At 35.8% G+C, this 13,059-nt stretch overlaps 1 protein-coding gene across 15 annotated transcripts in view; it reads left to right on the plus strand.

Annotated features, from left to right (window-relative positions):
- The window catches only part of SIPA1L1 (signal induced proliferation associated 1 like 1), a 317,068-nt gene that overhangs the window by 24,816 nt on the left and 279,193 nt on the right, over positions 1-13,059 (plus strand). For 10 of the 15 annotated variants that reach the window (XM_016118662.2, XM_016118659.2, XM_036238980.1 and 7 more), the window contains one exon: positions 5,857-5,947. The exons of the other annotated variants lie outside the window; for them this stretch is intronic. The gene's annotated coding sequence lies outside the window, so the exon portion shown is untranslated. The remainder of the gene's footprint in view (positions 1-5,856; positions 5,948-13,059) is intronic. 15 annotated transcript variants of the gene reach the window in all.

Consider the following 13,059-nt stretch of genomic DNA (forward strand, 5'->3'; position numbering starts at 1 on the left):
TTGATTTGCCCCATCTGTCCTTGGGGACAGATATAGTTATGTTTTAATTCTTCAGTGTTCTCATTCTTCCCTCCACCAGCGCTAAAGCTAAGCGCACTACAGAGTATTAGATAAAGGCAGTTTGGGGCAGCAGGAGGGGGAAGCGGTACTGCAGTAACAAAGGTGCAGGTGCTCTGAGTGCCCGTGACCCAGAGCGTGGCTGGAACTGACTTTAGCAGACTTGTCTTGGATTTCTGTTGAGACATCCTTGTCTTTTCCTTCGAATTGAATACCCACCTTCTATTTGGCAGAGTGTAGAGATGCCTTCTGGATGAGTATCAGTGTCATTCGTTGGCTTTAGAAGAGTGTAAGCGATCTTTTATATAAAAGTTTTGCCTTTTAAGTATTATCTGAGAATTACGTTGTGCAGTTTGATAGTATAGAGTAATTTGCTTACTTGAAGATATCAGGTATCCTTTGTAAAACTCTGTGGCCATTTTAAAGAACAGTATTATCAGCTGATTACCCTTTTCCATCTTTGCCAACTGGTTTTATGGGACTTAATGTGATTTACGAAGAAGAGAGTTTTAACATTCATAATCACTTCTCGGTGTCCCCAGTCTGCTTTTGGTGTTAGGTAATAATAGTGTCATATTTTAGTTACCTGATGCGTCTGTGATTTTGACATGATTACCTTGCCCTGAGGGATGGGAGAAAATAAGTGAAAAGTTCATTGCTGCTTTACGAATTAAGTTGTGCCTTGGCACAGAGTGCTGATCATTTTGGCATTCAGATATAGCATTAGATCACCTTGTCTGCGGTTTGAGAATGTTCAGTGTTACCTAATGCTGCAGAATTCCCCATAAAGTTGAGCTGGTATAAAAAGCAATGTTTATTGTGCTCTGTTCTCAAACATCTCTCCAAGTTACTGTCATCAGACTATTGATAGAAAATTAGTTAGGCAAAAATCATTTTCCTCTTGCTTGGCAGAGGTGATGAAATTTATGAGAAAGTATGTGTAAGGAGAGGTTAGAGGTGCTGATTGTGGATTTGAGCCCTGGCTCGAAACAGAGAACTCTTGACTTATAGTGGAACGTTCTATGTATTACTTTCTTTCTACCTCACTCTCGTATGTGAAATAATGAATATGTGCCACGTGAATCGGTCAAGTTTTAGTTACAGATGCTAAGATCTATTCCAGTTAGTGTGAGCAGAAAGATTTAGAAGGCTGAAGAAATAAATCCCATCTCTGATTTATTTATTTGCTTTCTTTTTTTAATTCTACGTGGAGAAGGTGGGCTTGACATAGTAGGGAACTATTAAACTATGGTGAGAAAAGACCAAAGATTTTAGGCCTTTTGAATAACAGATGCTCATTACAGCACCTATTTGAAGTATTATAACAGAAAGAATACGATATGGGTTACCATTAACTTTTAAGGAAATCTCCTTTTAAAAATTAGGGGTGGTGGCACATAAAGAATATTTAAAACCCTAGGAGTTTCATGCTTGTATTACATTAGAATTTCCATATTAGTATAATAAGGGCATGTTGATAATAAAGCTAAAATAAGAATATCATCCTTTTACAGCTTTTTTTTTTGTCCTTAGTGAACTAGTCAAGATCCATTCTTTTCAATCTGTGCTTTTGTCTAGAGTGGGAGAGTTGAGACTTTATGAATGGACAGTATAAATTCATTGCTGTTATTAGAAGAACAAGGTAAAGTATATGGATCTCTGGTGGCGAATTAGCAGAATTAGCATACATTGCTACCGTTTTTGATATATGGTTATTTACCCAAAGTTCTTTTCTGAAATGAACTTAGCCCTAGAAGGGATTTTGAAATCACGTGGTCCAGTACCCTAATTTTGTCGCTTGGGAAATGGAATGCCGAGCACGAAGTGATTTGCTCCAGGTCATACAGCTGGTTGGCGGTGAGGCCTCCTGCTTTCACACTCCGTTCTTTTCCCACCAAACGCTGTGTTTTCTCACTAAAACCGTAGGAAAGCAGAGGCTCTTCCACAGCGGGAGAAGGCTCCAGTGCCTCCTGGGTTCCCATCCTGAGATTTAAGTCCCGAAGTAGCAGTTGGGGTGTCTCAGTGGGGTTGATGTTGGCTGGATAACACTGGTGCTCTTTCATGTGTCAAGTGAAGACTTGGAAATTTGTTGAGTTATAAGGAAAAAGAATCACAGAAGTAAGAATTTGGTTCACAACCACGTACTTATAAGGAATACGAATTCATATGAAAAAGTTTCATTTTCAGGTATTACTGGGGAACAAATTCTTTGGACATTAAAATCTAGATTACTAAATGATAAAAAAACACACAGAGTTTTTCAAATATAGACTTGGACAGTAGCTAGTTTTCAACATAATTTAAAAGGTTTTAATTTCCTGCCTTCCTTCCTTCCTTCCTTCCTTCCTTCCTTCCTTCCTTCCTTCCTTCCTTCCTTCCTCCCTCCCTCCCTCCCTCCCTCCCTCCCTCCCTCCCTCCCTCTCTCCCTCTCTCCTTGCTTCCCTCCCTCCCTCTCTTCCTCCCTTTTGTTTCTACCGTCCCTTCCTTTCTTCTTTTCATTTTCAAAAACCGAACAGGTGTAAGAGTATTAGGGTCCTGAGGCGATGGGAAGGGAGGAGTAAGAAACCAGGGTTATCAGCAGAGTAGAAAAATGCTTCTGCAGACTCATCCAGATGTGAAGGTACATTTCTGAACCTTTTTGGAAAAGCTGAGACATGGACAAAGAGGTATATTTTATGCAGTCAAAGTCTATAAAGTTCTAAAATTTTCATTTACCTAAGCTGGTAGTAGTCTCCTAGTAAGTTCTAGGGTATAATGTAGTTTATAAATGCTAATTTTTATTATTTAAAGATATATTTGGCTTTTTAGACATCAGGGGAACTAAAGAGATAATAATGTCTTAGGAAGATGTTAAGAAACCTAGAAAATACCTTAGAGATCAAAGGTTCTGACTTGTTATGTAAGCTTAAGCCTAAAGCTTACCGAGTACCACACAACTAATTAATGGCAGAATTTGTACTAATTTTTTTTTAATTTTTAATTTTTTATATTTTTATTTATTTATTTTTAATTAAGTTTATTGGGGTAGCATTGGTTAATACAATCATATAATTTTATCATTTGACATCTGTATATTCTATTGTGTTCACCACCCAAGTCAAGTTTCCTTCAGTTACCATACATATATTAGATCCTCTTTACCCACTTCGCCCTCCCCCATGCCTCCATATTTAACCCCCTTTACCCTGTCTACCTCCCCCTTCCTTCCCCATCCCTCTAGTAACCACTACTCTATAGTCCTCTGGTAACCACTAGTCCGTATTTCATGTCCATGAGTCTCTGTTCGTTTGTCCTGCTCATTTGTTGCTTTTAGGTTTATATCCCACATATAAGTGATATCATGTGATTTTCAACTTTTTATATCTGGCTCGTTTTGCTTAGCATGATTAGAATTGGTACTAATTTTTGTTGCAAATTTTTCACCGAAGTATTCTTAATAGGAGAGGAGTACGTGGACTTGTCTTTGGAGGTAACCCAGGGAGCAGCTATGAATTTGTTTAGAAATTTATATTTTATCTTAAAAAAGGTTGCAGATATTCATGCAGATATTTCATCCTATACAAGTTATGTATGTCCATTTCTTCTAATGTATATAATTTTTTTTTTTTAGTTTGTAGAAATGTGCAGATAGAATTGTCATTTAGAATTTGGGGAGATGAACAGAATGAAAGATCACCTTAGGTTGTCATCTTAGAAGAGTTTTAAAGAAAACTACAGCAGGGAAATAAATCTACTTGTTCTGTTCTGATGTTAAATATATTACATTAGAGGAAATTAATTATAGTACAGTGAAAATATCTTATTTAGAAAATATTTTCAACCTCAGTGTGAGAAGAAAGGATTACTATGTCATTTCAGCATTCCCTGGAAGTGAAATAAGATACCATGTTTCGTATCTTTTCTCTAGAGGTGCTGGTTTGGAAGTGATCAGTTTTTAAAAAGAGAGACGATTTGTGTATATAATATGTACATGCTTTTCTCTTGACCATAAAATTAGAGCATACTTATATGGAGAAAGACAGCCAACCCATCTGACCCCTTCCTCAGCAGAAAATACTCTAGTAAAGGGTTTTATTTTTTATTCTTTCATGTTAATTGTTTCTGCTGTAACATTATTAAATGAGATTTATCATGGCACTGAGTTGTAACTTTATTTTTATATGCTCCAAAATGTTGTTTTCACAATTGATTAGAGAGCAGGGTGTAATAGGAAGAACACTAAGCTGGCAGCCAGATTTTGACGTTATATCGCTTGTTAAATGAAGGTTTTACAGTGGTAAATGGGATATTGGGTCTCTTCCAGTTCTGAAAGGGTGTGATTTGTATTTGCTCCTGATTACTTGGTGCCTTCATACACATATTTTCTAAAATTTAAACATACAACCAGTGGGTATTTTAGGTTTCATTTTCTCCATACAAAAGAGTTCCCTTGAGATGCATGTTTTGGGAGGCAGTGCCCCTTGCTTCCGTCTGGTGAGTAGGTTTTCCTGGGTAACTATGGGAGGAATCATGCAAGAACTTGCTGAACAGTCACTAGTGGCTCATGAAAGGCCCTTCTCTGCTAAGCAGGGTGAACCGTATGAGTCTCTCAGCTTTTTTGAGAAAACTTCCTAAGGCATGAGGAATTTTCATATTGGGCCTGGAATCCTTAGGATCTGGACATTTGCTGTCCCTAAGCAGTTTGTCACTTGGTGTCTTTATGTTAATGTTGGAAGTAGCCATCTGACTTTTTGTTGTCTTGTATTTGCAGATTTTTCATTGATTATAGGCATAAGTATAAGGTGGCTTTTAACAGAAGTGTATACAGCAGGTCCTCTAATAACACTATTTCTTATAACATTCACGAGATGCTGTAGAAACTTAACTCTTATTTATATCAATTAGCTTATGGTAAAATTAGTTTCATTAGATGTCATTTTGCTGAAAGTTGCAGAACCTATCGATGATGTTAATTGAGGACTTAACTGTAAGCATCGTTGTACCATGCTAGTATCATGTGCCTGTGGCCTTTTTCTCCTTGAAGGCGTACTGTTATATGTGCGTTTTCAGTTAAGTCTGTATCTCACCAGCTAGTTTACTAGCTCTAGGTGGATGTGCAGAAATACCCTGCGAATTATTGGATTCATATTCCAATCTGGCAGAGTCATATGTTTAGAAGTTTGTATATGGTATCTGTTGGCAGGCGCATCCTGGCAAGTGCAGAGTGACTTGTGGGTGGGGAGGTGCAGCTGTGGTTAAGATGTCTGGGCTGGAAGCCCCTGCTCCACAATTACTCTGCTTTTGTAGCTTTAGTACCCAAGAGAGTCGGTTGTCATTTTTTAGAAATCACAGCTCCAATGTCAGAGATTACTCTAACATCTCTCAATTATTTTGTAATTTTGCTCTCATTATTTTTGACATCTTCTGGTTTGGAAGTTTTGTAGAATTTGGCAGTTTGCTCAAATATGGCCTAGATAGAATAAATCAAAGGTACCCTGTTAAAGACCTCCTTTGCGGCTGAAGAAAGCCTTTATTCCTCTTTCTTTTCACTAAGGTATGACAATATTAGAGCAGATGGAAGGCTAGAGTTTGAGTGTAAGTTGTGTGAAAACTTCATCAGCCAATTGGCTGATGCTTAATGGTAAGACAGGAAGAACCACCCACGTTTTCCATTTTGGATTTGAGTCACAGAAAACAGGTTTCCTGCAAAACCATTTGGCTTTAACAAGAGTATGGAAATTTCATCTTTGATAAATTGATGTTTTTATGTTCATTGTATGTGTATTTCAAATTAATTATTTCCCCCGTTTCAATCTATAGGTTCAATTTAAAATTTGAATCTTCTGCAGTTCTGACTGTAACCTAATTTCCAAGATTTTTGTATAAGAGATCGAAAGGACTGTAATTTCAGGTAAGGGTCTAATTTTACTTTATCATAATAGTACACAACAAATTTGGCAGAAATCTGGAGTTACCCCCATCCCCTTTTTACATGAATGGAGGTATAGATGAATTTTTAAAAAGGTGGCAAATTGAATTTCTCAGACAGGTTTTTCACCTGTTCGGGATTACTGAAGAGGTGTCAGTGGGGTTGGCTACTTAAAGCAATTAGAGCAGCAATATGTGGCGGCAGTTGAAAACGTACACACATTATTTAAAATGGCTTGTAAAACTATGCATTTGTTTTTTAGGGGAAGGAAATCATCCTTTATCCTAATACCTACTATTTCCCTCACAGATTGATTCATCAGTCTATCATCTGTCTGCTCTAGCTGTCTGTTTATCTATTTTCTATACGTTTAAAGCTTAAAGACCAGGATGGTTTCAAGGTTAATTTTTCTACCTCTTTGGCATCCCCAAGTACTTATAATAGTTCTGGGCATGAGAAGATTATAGGAAAAGATCTGTGCTTGAAATAATTTAGAATTTATAGGGTTAATATTTTGAAATGTATTTTCCCTGGGAAAGAAAAGGAACTGTGTGGACCAAAAGTAAACAACAACCCCACACCCCAAATCCAAAAATTAAAAATAAAAAAAATGAATAAAACCACATTGCACAGAAAAAAATTGTACTGAGTTGGGATTGTTATAGTGTTTCTGAATATAAATGAAAGCACATTTCAGAGAAGTAATATATTGGCTTTTTAATCAATAACCTCATTTTTCTAATTGATTTTGAGGTGTTGAGTCACTTCTAAATTAGTTTTTGTACTTCCTCAGGATGGCGACTTTTCATGTTCAAAATATGTACAACTCAATTTTAAATCGTTGGCATTGCTTGAAGATGGACAGTGGCGACTGAGAATAATCCAAAGACCACTTATCAGTAATATATTATGGGAAGGCTCTTGTAGCTGATTTAGTTAACTGATAATTACATTATTAGCTGACAAAACATTAGCATACCAAAAAAGAGAAAGCTCAGTAGAGAGAAACTGGCTTGAGATTTATAACATGCTACAGTTGACAGGTGGGCATAACTTCTTTCCAGTGCAGCCTTAATCAGAGCTTTGTAGTAACTTCTTGACTAATTTTCCACTACTATCCTTTGTAAAGTTGGGTCTTGTTCCTCTGCTTAGAACACTCAGGACCGCCCCATTACCTATGGTAGAGGTTCTCAAACCTTTGTCTCAGAAACCCTTTGTACTGTTAAAAATGATTGAAACCCCGAGAGAGCTTTAGTTCATGCTGAGTAGATCTTTGATTATTTACTGTCTTAGAAATTAAAATGGAGAAAAGCATGAGAACACGCAAGCTTACATCACCTCAACGCAGTGACGGCATCACAGTTCTGCAGCTTCTGGAAACACTGCACACTTATGAGAGAATGAGAGTGAAAAAGGCAAATAGCGTGGTGTTTTTTTAAAAGGTTAGGTTTATGGAGGCATAATATATAGAGTGAGATCCACCCTTTTTAATGTACAGTTCTTCTCTGGGTTTTGAAAAACACAGTCGTATAACCACAGTGAAGGTATGGAATGCTTCCATTTCCCCTTTCGTTCCCCTCCCCTTAGCCTCAACACACTCTGACCTGTTTTCTAGCCCTAGAGTTTTGCTTTTGCCCAAATGTCACATAAACTGCGACTTTTGAGTCTGACTTCTTTCATTTAACAGTGTCTTTGAGATTCATCCATGCTGTTGTGTGTACCACTAATTTGTCCCTTTTTATTGCCGAGTCTTATTCCAGTGTATGAATATACTGCAGTTTGTCTGTTTACCCGTTGGAGGATATTTAGGTTGTTTCTAGTTTTTGGTGGTGATGTCTGTTAGTGGTATTATTAAAATAGTATAACATCACAGACTACCTGAAAAGGTCTCAGGGACCTCCAGGGTCCCTCCACCTCTCTTGAGAATCTCTGGCCATGTGAATGCCAAGATGTACACTTAACAGTCTCCTCTGCGAAGGTCTTTCTAAGCCTCCTTCCCACTGTCACCCTGATGTACCTTCAGGCCACAAGGCTGGGCTGGTCACCATCATCTTTGTGCCACTGCTGTGGTTTTCCCTACTGCTCGTTAGTTATTTGAGGATGTGATAGCTCCTCCAGGTTTTTGAGAGTGATGCCTTCTCTCTCCATCCCAAGTACATGCCTGGCACATAGAATATGCGGTACATGTTTGAGTGGATGATAATAATTCCTTTACATTTGTAAGGCATTTATTGTTCACAAGAGGCTTCCCCATAGAGTGTTCATCCTTCATTTCAACTCTGCAAGTACATAGAACAAGTGATTTCTGTGTCTTTTATTTTTATCAGATAAGGATAATAAGTCTTAAGGCTTTGGTCTTAACCAGGCTGCACTTAGAATAACCTAGGAAATATGCTAATTCCCCACACCAATTAACTCCTAATCCGTAGAGGTCAGGCTTGGGTATTAGTATTTTTTTTGAAAACATCACTGTTGAATTTGATGTGCAACCACAGGAAATCCTGGTCATAGAGTTTGATTTGCCATGAAATTTAGTGGTGATGTAGTCAAGACTAGAACCCAAGTCTTTTGATTCCTCCTCTGAAGCTTTTTTCTCCATACTACACGCTTTCTTATGAACAAAAGCGCTGTAGAGACAGAAGGCCTTGGAGTAGATGCCAGCATTTCCAGTTTGTGGGGGTATCGTAGCCCGAAGACCAGAACACTGAATTTAGAGTCAGGGGACTATGTTTCCATTTTGGCTCTGCATTTATTAATTGTGAATTAATAAATACTTGAGACTTTTCTCACTTTTAAAGTAAGGCTACTACCTTAAATTCTGGAAGTTTATTGTGGGGATTAGATTAGATAATGTGTCAATTTATTTAAAAGATTACAAAATCCTTTTGTAAACTACAAAGTGCTTTCTAAAACTTATTTTATGAACACACAGTATACATATATATATGCCTTACTGTTAAAGTGTACAGGTGAAACTTATTGGATTTCATTAACTTATTGGATTTCATTAACTTATTGGATTTCAATGTCACTATCAAAAAATAAATTAATTATTTTAAAAAAACTTATTTTAATTTGATTTTAGCCTAGGGTATTTATTGGCTAACTTTCCTTAGGGTTCATAAATTATACAAGTAATACATAAATACAGTCTTCCTGAAAAAGTTAAATAACAGAATTATGCAGAATAAAACCAAGAGGTCATCATTGGTTGCATACTTTTAATTCTTTGTGTATGAATTTAAGTGGATAAATATATATTCATGTAACAGTTATTTTTCTTGATTGTACTTTATATGTTTCGCATTTTTTAACTTGATGACTTGTCTTATTAGATCATTCCATATTAGTATATATAAATCCCTCTTATTCTGTTTATAGCTTAATTTTTTCATATATTTTACATATTGATGGACAGTTAGCCTGTAAAGTTTTACTTTTACAAAAAATTCTAATGCATGTTCTCAACTTTCTTATTAAAATATTAGTTAATTCTTATTAAAAGATGTACTCTGTTTTTTAAGATACCAGGAGATGAAGTAGTAAATGTCTTGCATATACAATCTTAGACATTGTATGCTCAAGTCAGAACAGAATTTAGATTTAAAAAAATTGTGGTGAAATATACTAGACCTTGGAGAACTTATCATATGATCTTTGTAAATTTTGTTGGTTTTATTTTTGTGGTGGTCTCATTTCACTATTAGAATAGACTTTTAAAGACTAGTGTGTTTAGGTTATTGCTTAGGTTTAACTCCTGCAGGCACGATTGCCACAGGCTTTTTCCTGCGGTTACAACAGCAGCATAGCATGAGGGCCAGTACTTACTTATGCTGGGCACGGTGCTGAGAGCTTTGTATGTATGTGACTAGTCTTATTTTTCCCTCTCAGTAACCCAGTGCAATTGGTGGAATTCCAGGCTAAGTGTTTAGAAATGGAGAATCAGAGAAGTCAAGTTACTTGTCAAGATTAGATCTAGGATTCAAAGATTCTGCTTCCTACTATGATACAGGATTTTGCTGAATCTGAGATGGTACTTTGCATCTATGACATCACAGTTTACTTTATAAATTACTTATATTTGTATATGTTGCTTTGTAATACCAATAATAATTTAATACATGCAGAAATAGTTCATGGTCTGGAGTATCCATTTTATATAAAGTATAATAAGAGCAATATATTAATATAACATGAGCAAATGCTTATTGAATTTAATAACATGAATGATATTTTGGAGTGCAAAAGGTCACCATGGGGAGTTGTTTTTGAAGTCTATTTGTTAACTAACTGTATGACCTTGATAGAATAATGCTGTTTCCTCACCGTTAACATAGTATTGGACTAAATAGTTCACTTTATGCTTAATCTGCCATCAATCTTGAATAATATTAGTGTGAATAAGAAATACTTGTGACAACATTCGGCAGTGGTAATCTAGTAGAATTGTGAAATGGAATTCTGGTAATACTTCCTTTACCTTGAGTAATAAGCAGAATATTTCAGGAAACACTTGTTTTTTGTGAGAAATGAAAGATTAAAATGATCTGTCTCTACTGATGGAGGTACTAGAAGGTAGCCTCAGAAAATTTTAAACACATCGAAGTGTTTGTTGTTATTATAGGCATATTGAGTGTTTTAAGGAGCCATGGGTGGTTACTTCTCAATAATGATGATTATTAATGGAGTTTTAGCTAACATATGGTTTCGCATACATTCTTTGTGTACTCTTGTACACATTTCACTTTATGATAATATGTAACAGGTTTAAGTGGCATATTCTGGAGCCCATATGATGGGGAGTATTAGCTTTTTCACCCTTATTCAGGCTCTTTAATGAGCATCTCTGCTTTTTATACTTGAAACATGGTATCTGAAGATCTAAACAGATCTTTGGGTGAACTCTGTTAGCCTTACCAACTGAACTCGGTATTTTATTAAGAACTGTGAAAACGTGTGACAAGCCACAGTTCAGGCATAATACTGTCTTGTTTCTGGTTTTTAATTTATAAGATTCTGTAAAATAAGTACTTTGGGCCAAAAACATATTTGATAATTAACTGACATAAGAGAATGAGTGTGTTGGCTCACCTTCCTGTGTTGACTTGTTCACTAAGAATTTGTCTGGCACACAAAGTGGATTTAAATCACAGGAAGCAGTTGGGCGGTAGTGACTTAGTTGATATTGATATGCAGTAAATTCAAATCAATTACCTAGTGCAGTCTACTCTAAGCAGTACATTTAAAAAATGTTCTCAGATTCATATTTTTTTTTTTCCTCCCCTAATTCTAGACTAATTTGCTTGGATAGATCCAGAAACAACATTGTATTTTCTTGCCACCTACTTGGGGCTGCTTTCTGAGATGACACACATACCCTTAAGAGGAATACATTCCTTTTTTCCAAAATTTAGTATTTGTTATTTTTATTCCTGTTCTATACTTAAATTTCCACCTTTTAGAATTTAAATACTCGAGTACATTCTGTTCTGTTGACTAAGGGGCATGATATAAGGATTTCCCCCAGCTCTTTTAACATGTGTATATTATATTCCTTGGCCTAGTATTTGTTTTGCATCTGTATTTCAGTGTAATCCTAACAAGTTCATTCAAGCAGTGGTTGAACTGAGGTTAAGTGGTATTATGGTTGTTTGTCAGGAATGGCCATAAACACTTCTCTTTAAACACAGAATGGCCTGGGGTGACTGTAATGTTCAATTGCATAATCACAGATTACACTTTACAAATGCAGGAGTGAGTACATGGGCTGTATACGTCTTCAGTGAGAAATTGCCCTGTGGGATGGAGTCTGCTTTAGAAACGGTAGAGTTCCCTTGAGTGCTCCCTTCGTGGTTCCATTAATTAATTATAATTAATATTATGCATGTAATTAGAATGTTTCTGATTGGACGGAACTGTGAATCGTTTTTCAGGGTTCCAGAAAGTCTCCTACCTAACTTCTAAAGGAATGGGTTAAATGTTTCCAGCGTTTTGAATATGTATTGTGCATCTATTAAAAATTTTTGTCATTTTTTTCCTCTCTCCTTTCTCCCTTCTTGATATTTTTGTGACTTGAAAGCTGTTTTGCAAAAGTTACCCTTGGAAGTAATTTACACTCTTGAGATTGTATGGAGTGGCATTTAGAGTCACTGTATTTGAAATGCCTAGTAATGGGTCTGTTCAGGGCAGCTTTGCCATGGATGTGAGGAACTGGTCTTTGGAGTGCTTGGATAGTATTTAGAAATACTCCATATAACCATGGGCAGCCAAAGAGATGAAATAAAATGCTTAGTACAGTGGGTAGAAAGACTTTTTGGGTATATTATTTCTTGAGGCTGATGGGAATATTTTTGAAAAATTTGTTTTACTTCTTTAATTACCATTTGCAACATTTATCAGGAAACTGGATATATTTGATATGGGACTCACTGTTTCTATAGTCTTAACTTTTACTAAATGTTTTTATTGGACCAGTTCTTTAATTAAAAGCAGGAGTTTTAATTTTTTATAATTTTTTATATACATTTCTCATGTGTTTTACTCAAACTGATTTTTGTCTGTAAACTTGTTTCGAGAAACTAAATTCAGTTAAAAATGTTTCCTTGACCCAGAGGCCCCAAGGTTGGACATTAGATTTTCTTTTTTTGAAGTATTTGTTATTTTTAATTTAATTTGTATTTTTAGCAAAGTAATAATATACTTGGTTTAAATAGTAAGTAAAATAGTAATACAAATTTGAAAAGAAAAAAGTTCTGTGCTCTACCCTTCTTGCTTTTCTTCAGAGACAACAGTTTCAGGAGTTTTTTTTAGCTGTTTTTTTTTTTAAGCATTTATTAGGATATATGAAAATATTTTATTTTTACTTCTACAGCTTGGGTTTTCAGTTCTAAGCATTATCCTACAGGAGATGAAGATTTAGCTCCCTGACTTCTACTTCCCATCCTTGCAATGATAATTTTGTTTTATTTTTGTTTAGCCATTATTAGTATTTACAGTATTATTTGACTATTGATGGCTGTGGCCACAGAGTATTCAATAATCACTTTTTTTTTCTCCAACTTATTTCCCTCAGAGATAGTGATTACTTTGTTTTT

Source organism: Rousettus aegyptiacus, unplaced genomic scaffold (genome assembly GCF_014176215.1).
Source record: "Rousettus aegyptiacus isolate mRouAeg1 unplaced genomic scaffold, mRouAeg1.p scaffold_m13_p_3, whole genome shotgun sequence".
NCBI classification, from domain to species: Eukaryota; Metazoa; Chordata; class Mammalia; order Chiroptera; family Pteropodidae; genus Rousettus; species Rousettus aegyptiacus.